Source organism: Micropterus salmoides, unplaced genomic scaffold (assembly GCF_014851395.1).
Source record: "Micropterus salmoides isolate LMB-PRFRI ecotype aquatic unplaced genomic scaffold, ASM1485139v1 Ms_hic_scaffold_6, whole genome shotgun sequence".
Lineage (NCBI taxonomy): Eukaryota > Metazoa > Chordata > Actinopteri > Centrarchiformes > Centrarchidae > Micropterus > Micropterus salmoides.
Genome location: NW_024044348.1, coordinates 7641213 through 7655445, shown reverse-complemented (window position 1 = coordinate 7655445; position 14233 = coordinate 7641213). Strand labels below are relative to the sequence as shown.

Sequence of the window (14233 nt, the reverse complement as noted above, 5' to 3'; positions counted from 1 at the left end):
GACAATTCATTAGTCGCTAACAAGCCCTGAAGCTGTAACTAATCATCATCAAATAAATGAAATAAAATAAAATCTCTTTCCTCTTCTGCTCACTCTAAAAGCAGGCATGCTGTGTTACGAGGGTGGGGTGAGGTAACATCACATGAATTGGTTGCATCATGAGGATTAGGCTATTGCATATTAATACGGGAAAAAACTTTGTTTCTGTTGTTAAGTTACATTCGGGGCTGAAGCACCAGAAAAATGACCTGACGCTGATGGCTCAGAGACATGGTTGATTGTCTAACTGACTTCACTACTGTGTTTTCAATCAGATTGTAAGCCTATATGAAGTTCAAGTGGGTGTTCCTGAATTACTCTACCACTCCTCCGGTTACAGTTGCTCTGCCTTGTTCTCTGAAGCCAAGAAGGAAGCACACCATTTGGATAGCCAGTGACATCTGCCTTAGCTACCTCTATTTTAACCTTCCATATTTATTTATTCATTTTGAATTCAAACCAAATTGACACTGGGCGCATTAATCCTGTTTTTGTTTGGGGCGTGTTGTGGATTTACACTGGTGTGAACAACCCGCACAAAGGTAAATTATCAGTAATGTAATTTTGACTGTTTAGAATAAGTTGCAGTTTATCTATAACTTACCACCTTCTTTCTCCTGCAAGGATTGTAAGGGTGAGGTTAAAATGATCTGCAACTTTAACATAGATGTTTCAAATATGGATCATTGGATGTACGCCTACAAGGCGTTGAAAATGTTTTGGATTTACAGCAATTAATGTAAGTCCATCTCTTTGATTTCTCAGAGTGGGCTTTTAAATTGTACTATGAGTGACTACTCATTATTGTATTATACAAAGAAAAAACATAAAGTTGCATTTAAGGAACAAAATACAATTAAGATCAGGTCATTAAAAAATTATAGTTGTAATATAGACTTTATTGAGTGTTTAAATTCAATACAGGAGTCTTAAGTGCTATGTTTGGATGTTGATGAAGCATGGGAGCAGTTTGAATATATATTATTAAAGATAGTAGACACAGGATAAGTCTTAAAGTTATTGAAATACTTGCCAGATTTCTAAAAGATGCTGCTCAACACATTACTCCATATCTCACTCATATTTTTAATCTTTCAATTATGTCTGGTAGAGTTCCAAAAGATTTGAAGCTTGCCAGGGTTATTCCGCTATAAATATCCAAAAAAGCCTTAGATTTTAACAGTATCAGTGATGTTTCCAGACATTTTTCACTAGGGTGACACAGGTGGGGCACTGACTTGTGCCGGGGTGGCATGAAGTAGCCTACATCCACTGCTAATACTTTAATGACGTACACTAAAGATTCATGCTTTACAGCCTCAATGCAAGATGGACACAGCAAGCCTTCCCGTCACAATCAGAGTTAACATAATGTCAGCAGCGGATTACAGAAGTGAAAACACGCATCTTCCAAACGGAAGGTTTGAAAGGCGCTGTACAGAAAAACTATAATGGCCGACAGCGCGTCTTCACACTATAACAGCTGATATCCATCTTTCAGACATATAAAAACATTTTCCTATTAGTGACAGCGCACAATGACACACCTAAAAAAAAAATTTGATCAGTGACATGCACCATTGACGTTACTGACAAAATATTTCTATTCTGTGCAAAGGTATAACCACAAAACGCAAGTGTTGAGGCTAGATTAATTATTAGTCAATTATTAATAAATGTGCTCTACTTACATTATAGGTGCACTCCCCGAGTTTTTCGCTGCGCAAAGTTGTTCATTAAACCCTTTAAATCTAGCTGAAAGGCAGGGGCATTCCCTATGGATAGTTCAGATACACTGGTCTGTGCCGTTAAGCTCCTCAGGTCACGTTAAAATTTGATAAATTCTAGTTTCGAAAAAGATCATTTAGAGGCCACAGTCACTGGAATTAAGAAAAGCAGTAAAACGGTGCAGACGTCTCCAAAGCTTACAGTGCTGCAGTTGTAGTCCAAACCAACATCTTGGTTAGTTCTTATATTGCTCTCACTTTTGAGATGTCTGGAGGGCACGATGCAGTTGCTTTCTGCGGGTATCCCCTTTGGCTCCTCTGGTTCATAACTCATGCTTGCTGCTATCGCGTGTTCCCTTTTTAAGGAAACTCTCAATATTTTTGGAAGCTTTGCTTTTTCTTGCTCGGCTGCTGCTTTACATTTTCGCGTCTTTTTCGCTTTTGTGTTCAGCCTATTTTGCCTTAATTTCTCAGTTACTGTGCGGGCTCACGTTGCACTTTCCACAGTTTTTTACAATTGCGTACACACGTTTTCAAAAGGATGTCTCCTTTACACACAATTCCCAAAACTGCTCACACAAAATGCAAAATGTCTCATTTCTCCCTCAGAAAGAAACTGCATTCAAAATGCCATAAACACATCCCAAAAATAAGCAATTGCATCAAACACTTTTTTCATAAAAGTAAATTTTTGGATATACCATGTACACACCGTTGTAGAGTGAAAGTAATCTGCTGAGAGGGGTTTACACTGTTACACTGTACTTAAGTACACTGTAAACACCAATGCAATGTTGAAACTGAAAACATTTATTTGGCAAATCATTACAGTTGTAACAGCAGCAAAGTGTCTTCAATAGCATACAAGAAACCACAAACATATGTCAATCAAAAGTATAATTTTTAGAATAAAGAACAAATTTGTGTAAAAAATATAAAATAAAATATTAATATTATTAATATTAATATTATACATATAAAATATTGTATTACAGCATGACAACCAACCTCATTTACAGTTTTTCACAATTGCTAAAACACTAAACCCCATTCTCTGAACCAAATGCTCAATTGCCTAAAGCTATTTGTCGAATCAGTCACTCTTTTGGCAAAACCTTAAACAAGTTCAGTTAAGACATTGTTTGCAGATCTCATCGACTCATTTTGCAAAACTCTAAACACATTCTCTCTCACTAAAACACGTTTTGCACTGTGATGCACTTGTGTTGCAAAATGGTAAATACATACAGCAAACGTTAAACACAACCACAACATAGCTGTCATCTTTTACACACAACAACTCGTAATTCTTCACATTTGTTTCTAATGATGTGATCAAACCAAAATGTGGTCAAGTCCCTGGCCAGCATAGTGGCAATGTCAGACTTTGACCAAGCTATAAGTGAGGGACAGGTTCTCTTCTGTCATTCAACCTTGGGGCCATATAACACTGAACATCTTCTTACTTTTCTGGGTGATCGTTGGAATTTTGTGTTTGAGTGTGAGCAGCAGGCTCATCAGCCGGCAGTACATCCAGTCTATAGGAGAATGTCAGCTTTCACTTTGGTGTTCGACTAAGCGAGTGGTTTAACATCACCCAGCAACCAGTGATTTGTAAATGATTACCTTCAACCTACAGCCCTTACTTCAATCCAACAAAATAATTTTTCTCTGCGTGATGGTAGAAAGTCTATGACCGAAACTCTAAAGCATTCATTTTCAATGATAAAGCATTAAAAATATTTGATCTAGTTGAATTTCAAACAGCAGTAATTATGTTCAAGGCTAGAAATAATTTATTGCCTGGCAATATTCAGAAAAAGTTTTCTGAAAGAGAGGGGGGCTACAACTTAAGGGGAAAGTCAAATTTTAAAACTCCCAGTTTTCGAACTACTAGGAAAAGTTTCTGTTTATCTGTCAGTGGTGTTAAATTGTGGAATAAACTAAATAATGAGTTAAAGCAATGTCCAAACATATTCCATTTTAAAAAGATGTTCAAAGAAATGATATTCCAGAGGAGAAACACAGTGCTAATAATAACCTGGGCTTATACTGAATAATTTGTAGTATGTATAAATATTGTCGTGTATGGGTAATATCTGTATGTGAATAGAACTTTTGAATATATATTTTCATTGATTATAGATTTATTATCTCTGTAGACTTATTATTTTGTAGTTATTTCCTTAAATATGGTAGTAAGGATATAAAGGGGTAGGAGTACATAAGTTTTACTTCTTCCTACCTCCTTTTTGCACATGTAAATAGAGGTTTTTAAGTGCTGGTTTTACTTTGCTCATTTGTTTTTTACCACTATTTATTTGTTTAGTTGTTTTTATTTATTTTATTTACATGTTCAAAATAAAGATATCAATCAATCAATCAATCAACACTACGGAAAATCTCTTACGGGCAATGAAATTGGCCAGTGGTGAGATAGGGGTGGATTATTGTTAGATTCAGGCTGCATCCAGAGAGAGAAGTATACATGACATTCCATCAAACTAATTTTGACAGCTACTTCCGGTCCCGCCCCCATACCGGATATGTGTATGTAACTGATAAGAGGGGTGTATCCGGTCCCGCCCCAACCGGAAATATGTCTGTATGTATCTGATAAGAGGGTGCATCCGGTCCCGCCCCAACCATTGGAGGAGGTTTTTCATTGATTTAAAGACTTTATTAAGTAATAAAACTTGAATGAATTAACTAGTAGGTGTTTATGGCAATAAATTTATCATTAAAAAAGCAGTGAGTTATAAGTAAAGGAGGAATCTCCGGGGCCAGCAAAGGATCAGTAGGAGGTTTCTTTGGAATCAAGTCAGTCTTTATTATTAAACAAGTGAAGAATAAATTGAAATAATGACAGTAAAGCAGTAAAATGGTATAACGGTGAGTAAAAATTAAACAGCATTATAAATTACCTTCAACAGCATGCAGCAAAATAAGAGTTAGAGTTAAGAGTTCCAAAATTAAACTTTGTAAAATCTTTGCTAAAGCTTTGTGTGACAAACTTACCATCATTAAAGAACTAAAGAATAAATTGAAATAATTACATTAAAATAGTATAACAGTGAGTTAAAATTAAACAGCATTTTAAATTACCTTCAACAGCATGCAGCAAAATAAGAGTTAATATAAGAGAGTTCCAAAATTAAACTTTGTAAAATCTTTGCTTGTGCTTTGTCTTACAAACTTGCTATCGTTATCACTCAAAAGCTGTAGCCTAGTCTTAAACTTGTCAGTCTTAAAACTTTAATCCTTCTAGAGTCTGTGTCTCTTCTTCTCTGTCCTCTCTCTTTCTGGTGTAGCATAGGCTGTCCAGGGTGAATTGAATTGAGGAATGTGCTCCACCCCCCGCACCTTCTTGCATCCCTCCCCTCCCTCTGTTTTCTCAATGAGCCACATCAAGTTGTGTGTTTTAACTGTCATTAGCATCTTCAGGTAATCTTGTAGACCAGTCATGGAATAGAGTTATCTATAACCCCAGACTCCGGTTGTTAAAAACGGTCTGGGTTCATCAGACAGAGTTCGTTTTCGAAACAGGAACCTATTTTTATCAGCCGGAGACAAGAGTTTTGAACTACAGACTGTCTATGAAGATTCTCAGTCATCCAGGTCATAGTTATCCAACGAAGGTTAAAATGAAGGGCAACTGGACTTGGTTGAAGCTACTGGAAGTCGTTTCGTCCCTTATCCAAAGGACTTCTTCAGTTCTGACTGACTGGCAGGGAAACTCAGCTATTTAACCTCAGTGGGGTCGTTATCTCGGGTCATCGATACCGCTGGTTCGTTAGTGTTCCTTGTTGCTGTGACGACAGTCGTTACAGTCGTTGAGACTCGTTCAGTCTTGGCCACAGGTAGTCTCAACGACTGTAACGACTGTCACTCTAATGAGTGTTTGTATCTCTTAAAGACTTCTTGTTTCTTTCAAAAATGGAAATTTTAACATCAGTGTTAGTAATATTTAAACATTTCTCTGTGATCCAAAAATATTCAGGGCCAATTTATTGAGAATTTACAGTTTTACCTGTTATTCAGAAATAACTTGGATGCATGCACAAATATCAAAGATTGCACTATTAGCAGCAAAAGGTACTTTATCCAGGGTTCAATTATATAAAATGTCTTATTACACTAGTGCAGTCATTTAAACTTTCTCTTCAGGTTTGTCTGTGGTGGTTGGTCATTTTTATGACCTTTGTGGAATGGTGAAGTAGGCCTTTTTAAAGGGCCTTCATCTTTATCTTATTTTGTATTTGCTCTTCATAATTATAAATTAGGACTAAAATGCTCAGCAGCATGATCCTATTTTTTAAGTAATCACTAAAACAGGTTTATCAACTTTTACTAAACCTTTGGAATAATTCTGTCCCCAAATATTGTGAAATGAAATTGACCAGTTATAGACAAGATTTCTATCAATTTTGCAATGTACTTGTTTCTTCATTCTAAATTTTATAGGATTGCACTTTATTTATTGACTGCATTACAGAAACGTCCATTGTTGGCTGGCATGTAATGACACGGAGTTCCCTCTTAGTTCCTTCTTAGCTAGCATGGAGCGACACTCCAGCATGGATGAATAAAAGAATGGGGTATTTCTATTAAGAGAATATTGTAATCTAAACTAAATATTTAATTTTTTGTTACACTTACAAAATAAGGACAATTCTTATGTAGCAAAAAAAAAAAAAAAAACTACAAGTGTTAACAGCGTCCAAATAACTCTAAATGTAGTCTTTCAGTAACATATAGACTATGTCCCTCATTCTAAACTAAAGCCTTCCTCATAACTAAGTCACTAGTCATGCTAACAGGCCTCCTCTTTCCCTTTAGTAAAAAAAGCTAGAATTATAAAAAAATATAGTTTACAACTTCATCAACTGGAAACTTCAAGAGCTAAAGTTTGATCCTTCTACTGAGAACCAGCTGCCTTTTGCTAATTAGGGTTTATTAGACTATTACAGAGGTCATGAAATCCAGAACCCTTCCCTTGGGGATGAAGTATTCAAATGCTAGTTAACTACTTTGTTGACATAACAGGACAGTAGTTTTCTGTTGAAAATAAAACAGAAGGTTATAATAAATCTCCTACAGGTAAAAGAATAAAAATCAGCTTCTTTATTTTGGCTCAACCGTGATCTGTGCTAATAACACTTATTGCACGTTCCAAAGCTCAACAGGAACCAGCAGCTTCAACAACAAAAGTCTGTAACAATATCTATCATATGGCTTTTTAATTTTTATGTAATGCCCAGATTTACCACGGGGTTCACCCAGCCTTGAGGATTATTGTAGAAATTTGTAAAGTGATGCATATGAAGAATCACAATTAATTAACACCACAAGGAAGTTTTTACCCTCTGTAAATATAATATTTGCTGCTTTGCACGTATCAAGTTCCAATAGACTGTATATTGGTGAACCAAAGATTTAAAAAAGTTAAATTAAAACACTTAACTACCACCTTCACTGAAATAGCATTCTAACAGAAGATAAAAGACTATTACTTATTATGTTTAAAGTTAAGCATTCATGAATGCAACATTTATTTATTAAAATACTCACCTTTACATCTCACACCACGCCACATAAGAGGGGAATAGGGTTCACTTCATCTGGCACATTTTCCAAGGCTGGTACTGCTGAGGAGCCCTCCTCAAATTGACCGTTGTGCTGACAACAGTATTGATTATGAAATTACATTTTCATTAGCAAATTACACTTCTAATTTGGTGAAGAACTTAGTGCTACTCTAGTGCACATGAACATTGAACTCAACATGGATGGCACCAAAATGCACACCAAAGACAGTGTGGACCAAACAGTATCTAGACAAATATTTAACACTTTCAGCAGTCTATTCAACTATCTTAAGTCTTGCAGGTTGCAATCCAACAAGTTTGCAGCAACCATTTTCTTCACAAACAATCTGAATTACTTTAAACGCATATATCCATATAAAAAGTCAAATTGGCTTCCATGTAAAAACTATACAGTCTCCCATTTTAGAATCTTATGTTTGTACCTCTTTGCAAAGTTTTAGTACTAATTTTCTTGATAAATAACAAAGAGACACACAAACATCAATTTGCACCTCAATTAAAGTGAAGTGAAAAAATCAACCCAACCGATGAATTGCACATGCTTCAAAACAAACAACCAAATTAAGCATCTAAATGATTATCAGTATAGATTATGCGTGATACAATGAGTTTTGTTATTTACTTTCAACAGCAAAAATCTATATTTAAGCTTAAACATGTTAATAGTTAGGTAGGCTCGTAAGTGTCATTGCGGAATTATTCTCAAAGTTATGTACTCACTAAGACCTTTTTAAGCTTTTTTTAAGAACCAAGTCCAAGTGAATAGAATTTATCAGAGGAGGAATATGTACCTGATTCTTACAGTCAATCAGACTAGTTCATGGGAAAGCACAGGAGGACGTTCAAAATATTTGCAACCCTCAGAAGAACTTAATATTAAAATGTCCAACCCTAAGACTGCAGTCAACACAACACAGAGTGAAAACACTTGTAGGGAAATGAAGCAAGTACAAGTATCAGGAGTTTGGGCTAAAGCTCTTAATGGAAATACTGAAGACACGTCTGTTAAGGATAGTGCTGAAACTGGTGACGATCAGTACATACAGTCTTTAAAGACATCCTCTTTAGTAAGTAATATAACCTACTGCTACATTTGTGGAAAACCAGTCAAAATGTACACGTCATTTAAAAAGTTTTGTCTCTCCACATGGGAATCAAGAAAAGAAACGCTGGAATTAGCGTATAACACATGATCAACTATATGGTGGGATACTAGCCTGTACATTCTGCAGGGATGGAGAGAGTCAGGCGATTGATTCATTGCATGTAGGCTAAGCAAAGCTAACGTATTTCTATTAAATTATTACGCTAAATATATTCTTAATACATGTTTTTATTTTCCACCCCAATATATTGAAACCGCTCTGGAAGGCACATCTCTACAGGTATGCCCCAATAGAAATGTTTAACTAGCAAGCCGCTTTTAAAGCTATTTTAATGCAAGTCAGTGTCAACATCACCAAACTTTAAATTTAAAATTAGTGTCTTCATTAGTATTTTGTTGGACAGTACAGCTGCTTGTCCCCATATAAACCTATGTCAGTTTGGTCTCTCTGACTCTTGCTCTCCTGCTTTGCATTGTTTTTGTCACTCAAGCATTTGCCCTTTTCACTTTAGACTGGTATTTGGTCAGATAAGTGCCCATAACATATAACTTCACTAGAAATTGCCATCACTTTCATGATGTCCCTTTCCAGATGACTTAATACACCTCCTAGCCAGTTGCTGTAGAAAACTCTAAAGCTAATGAAAATGTAATTAACATTGCTATGAAGTTTTAGATTTATAATATCCTGTAACTGACATAACACTTGTAGTAAAGTTGTAAATATTTATACATATGTATTGTTTTGGTTAGAATGGATAAGATTTTTTCTTTTGCACCGTGTAACAAGAACACAGACGAGAGGGACAAACAGGCGAACATGAGAAGGGAAGGGCATGAACCCCATGGTAAATACACAATACAAATACAAAAGTATGTGTTTTACTATCGGTTCAGAGTCATAGTGAGCCATCAACTCAGTTTTTAGTGCCACAACAACCGGTGGTACATACTAATGTATTTGTCATGATATGTAATTCTGTTACTCAAAATGCTTCTTCACAGCAGGGGGCTTCTTTGTTGTTCTGCAATAACCTAATGTTGACATGTAAAACCACTGCTGATTGTAATTCAATCCTTCCTGCATGTGCTTCACAAAACAAGTAAATAGTATGAAGGCGGGGGCAGGATTTTTTAAATGTGAAACTAGAAGTTCCCCTTCGAGGGAACTCGAACTGCGTCGGTTACGACACTATGGGAACGCCTCTAGGCAAAGCAGGTCTGAACGTGAATGAAATCACTCCAATCCTATTGGCTTGTTGCTAGAACGGTAAGGTGTGACGGAATAACCGGAGGAGTATAAAGCACACCTGTACACACTCATCATTAGCTTTTTTCTATTCAGCAGGCGCTCTGTATGTTGTTTGAAGAAAGCTCCAGTCCTACAAGCAGTATGTCTTACCTGAAGAAGAAGTCTACCAGCATGTCCGGCAACCAGATGTACAGAAGGTGTGTTTTTTTTCTTGCCCTCGGTACATCACGGATGGAGATTCTCATGAGATGTGTGTCTCATGTTTGGGGATGGAGCACGCCCGGGCAGCTCTCGAGGGGGCTGCCTGCGCCCGTTGCGAAGCCCTTTCCGTGCGGGTACTGAGGTACAGCATGGCTCTCTTTTCCGAGGATGGCCGGATGTGTTTTCCCCATGGTGTGGGCCCTGCGGCCGCTGAGGCAGCCCGGCGGCTTCACTCATGGGTCTCACAGCGTGATCTGTCGGAGGATTTCGGGACGGCTGAGGCTTTTTCCCGACCTTCATCCGCTGGCTCCGACGCTTCCTTTCCTCGTTCGGGAGCCCGTTCTCGGCTTCTCCCGCTCGCGGTTTGGATCCGGAGACGCTGCAGCAATCCGACTCCGAGGAGGCGGACGTGCTCAGCGCAGTGGACGATGACTTCCGGGTGTCGGGGCGGCGTCATCTGGCGGCGCCCGACTATGACGTGCTGCTGGAGGTGGTGACTAGAGCCGTGGCTAAGCTCAACATCAACTGGCCACAGGAGGAGCAGACACCACAGGCTAGTGGTAAGCTTGATGAAAGGTTTCTTAAGCACCACACCCCACCTCCACGCCGGTCTCTGCCATTCTTTCCTGATTTACATGATGAACTGAGTAATCATGGGGCAGACCCTTCTCTACACGGCTTTCCACACCCCGATCACTGAACTACAGTAATGTGATGGGGGTTAGGGACCGTGGTTATGGGAGGATGCCTCGGGTGGAGGATGCGCTTGCGAGCTATCTCTCCCCTCGACTTGCGTTCTCCCTGGAGAAGCCGGCGTTACCATCCAAACCATGTCACACCACATCCACGCTCGTGGGGAAGGCGTACATGGCAGCGGGCCAGGCAGGTGCGAGCTTGCACACCATGGCGGTGCTTCAAGCCTACCAAGCTGACCTGCTACAGGAGATGGTTCAGAGGGGGGGTCCCTCTGAGGAAGATCTGGCGGAGCTTCGCAGAACCACGAAGCGTTAGACGCAGGGCGAAGCGTTCCGCCAGTACCTCCCTCGCCGGTCTGGACCCAAGGCAGCTGAGGCTGCCAGGCGTAGGTCCCTTCTCTCTACGAGCTCCTACGGAGAGGAGAGAAAGCAGAGTGTCGCTTCTCGGGGGCCCCCCCGAGGAGCTGGGGCAGCGAGACGGCGCTCTCACCCTCGGCCGTCTGAGAGACGCGATCTGAGGACCGTCATCCAGTCCCGTCGGAGCTCAGGGAAGACCGGGGTAGGGGAGCCTTTCTCCCCTCCCGCACCCCCCCCCCCGGAGGCCGACCGAGGTCCCCTCCGCCGTGGCAACAGGTGATGTTATCCCGCAGTTTACACGTTCAGGACGCACCTGCCACCATCGAGTCCACGCCGTACTGCCTGCCTCGAGGGTCTGCAGTCAGGCGGTGTCCCAACTCACTCACCGTGGATCTTCGGCGGCTCCCCCCTGCCGTTCTGGGGCTTCAGGGGTCCTCCAAAAGATCACACGAGACACCGACCACCAGCCCCGAGGGGCTGGTTCCGTTTGCAGACTTTGCAGAGGCTTGGTGGAGCCTGGCAAACATTTCTCTGTGGGTCCTGCGCACTGCCATAGATGGGTATCGACTACAGTTCAAAACCCGCCCTCCAAATTCAACAGAAGAGAGGGGGTGGTTTGGACTGTGGTCCGCCCGGAGCAAGGTCCGGTGTTGGGACAGGAAGTTCGTACTCTGCTGAGGAAAGGGGCCGTGGAACGTGTCTCCCCCCCAGACAGAGACGGCGGTTCTACAGCCGGTATTTCATAGTCCCCAAGAAGGACGGAGGGCTGCGTGCCCTATTTTGGATCTGCGGGTTCTAACCGATCTCTGAGGAGATTCAGGTTCAAGATGCTCATCATCCCCGCCATCATGACGCACATCCAATCTGAGGATTGGTTCGTCACGATAGATCTAAAGGACGCCTATTTCCAGGTCTCCATCCGTCCTTCTCACAGGAAGTTCCTGAGGTTTGCCTTCGGGGGTGTGGCTTACCAGTATCGAGTTCTTCCATTCGGCCTGGCACTTCCCCTCGCACATTCACCAAGTGTATGGATGCAGCACTGGCCCCGCTGAGGCTCCAGGGCATCCGGATTTCAACTTCATCGACGACTGGCTCATCCTAGCCCAGTCTCGAGAGTTGGCGTTCGGCATCGAGATGTCGTTCTGGCTCATCTGCGGCGTTTAGGGCTGAGGCTCAACGCAAAGAAGAGCGTGCTGGCGCCCACCCAACGGACTACGTTCCTAGGGGTTGTATGGGATTCGACAACGATGCGGGCACAATTGTCGGCCTACTGCTTGTAGCCCCGTTCTGGCCAACCCGGGTGTGGTTCTCGGACATCATGTCGCTCCTGGACGGCCCGCCGTGGCGGGTCCCTCTGAGACCTGCTGTCCCAGGCGCAGGGCCGGGTTCTTCACCCTTGCCCCGCCATATGGCGACTGTGGGTCTGGCCCCTGAGGGGGCACAGTACCTAGAGGCGGGTCTAACAGCCGGAGCAGTCGAGACCCTCCTGAGCTCCAGGGCCCCGTCCACACGGAGGATGTACGGCCTGAAGTGGAGTGTTTTTTGGGAGCGGTCGGTGGACCCTGTTACCTGCCCGGTGGTTCAGGTACTTGAGTTCCTCCAGGACCGGTTCTCTGCTGGTCTTTCCCCTTCCACCCTCAAGGTGTACGTGGCAGCTATTTTCCACACCCCTCTGAGGGAGGGGTCCTTGGGGAAACTTCCCGTGGTTGTACGTTTCCTCCGTGGTGCCCGGAGGATGAGACCTGCGACTCGGTGCAAGGTTCCCACTTGGGATCTGGCAGTGGTTCTTGGGGCGTTGGCTGAGGCCCCCTTCAAACCCCTGGAGTCAGCTGAGGCTAAGCACTTGACCCTCAAGATGGCCTTTCTCCTTGCTATCACCTCTCTGAGGAGGGTGGGGGATCTCCAAGCGCTTTCGGTTTCCCCGCAAAGCCTGGAGTTTGCCCCGGGGAATATTAGGGCTATCCTGCACCCTCGTTCAGGATACATCCCTAAAGTGCCTTCTTGTGCGGCAGGGTCCACAGTGCTGCAGGCATTTCATCCTCCACCTCATGTGACGGCGGAGGATGGGAGACTTCATCTGCTCTGCCCTGTCAGAGCACTGAGTATTTACACTCTGAGGTCCTCCTGTTGGAGGAAGGCTGACCAGCTGCTAGTGTGTTTTGGGTCTCCCAGGGCCGGGCTCCCTGCATCCAAACATACTATTAGCAACTGGATTGTTCAGACTATTTCCCTGGCCTATCAGGTGCGCTGTTTGCCTTCACCTGTGGCTGTGAGGGCTCATTCTACCAGAGGCATGGCGGCCTCTCGAGCCCTCCTTTCCGGGGCCTCTTTGCAGGATGTTTGTTTAGCGGCTGGCTGGGCCACTCCGCACACATTCATTCGGTTTTACAGTCTTGACCTTCCTTCGGCACCTGGCACTCGTGCGCTCTCCTCTTAGTCGTGCCACTTTATTGCACACAGGGGCAGGCGGGGTTTTCGGCACGGTTTAGTGGGTATCTCGTTCCCATAGTGTCGTAACCGACGCAGTTCGAGTTCCCTCGAAGGGGAATGTCTCGGGTTACGTATGTAACCCTGGTTCCCCGAGAAGGGGAACGAGACACTGCGTCGGCCTGCCGCACCTCTCTCCCCGCCTGAAGCGCCTGCTTCATAGTTTAAGCTAATGATGAGTGTGTACAGGTGTGCTTTATACTCCTCCGGTTATTCCGTCACACCTTACCGTTCTAGCAACAAGCCAATAGGATTGGAGTGATTTCATTCACGTTCAGACCTGCTTCGCCTAGAGGCGTTCCCATAGTGTCGTAACCGACGCAGTGTCTCGTTCCCCTTCTCGGGGAACCAGGGTTACATACGTGACCCGAGACGTTTTGATGGTGTGATTTGGGCTAGCTTATCACAAGCAAAAACAGACTTCTCTCCAAAACTAGATTTTCACATGCTCTTTTCAGTGATGTAGAAACATTGTGGGGGTGAAATAAATGTTTTCACGTCTCACAAAGCTTGACAAAAGCAGCTCAGAAAGCAGCTCGGAAAATGAGGACTAATGTTGCATGTCCCGTACTAACTCTTAGTAGCAAGGGTAAAATTTGCAACATGTTAACTTACACATAGAAGATTGATCCTGATGAGTTTTGCGGTATTAGTTTTACACATTTTAAATATGGGGAAGAGAGAGAGAGCATTGGCATTTGATCACTACATGGTAGGGATCACTAAATTGCTTTGCAGTTGTAGATTTACTACATAACAAA

The 14233-nt window shown here is 42.5% G+C and overlaps 1 protein-coding gene across 2 annotated transcripts in view; it reads left to right on the top strand.

Annotated features, from left to right (window-relative positions):
• The first annotated feature begins 392 nt into the window (after positions 1-392).
• The window catches only part of LOC119890562 (N-acetyllactosaminide alpha-1,3-galactosyltransferase-like), a 33147-nt gene continuing 19306 nt past the window's right edge, over positions 393-14233 (top strand). For both annotated transcript variants that reach the window (XM_038701885.1, XM_038701882.1), the window contains exon 1: positions 393-581. The gene's annotated coding sequence lies outside the window, so the exon portion shown is untranslated. The remainder of the gene's footprint in view (positions 582-14233) is intronic.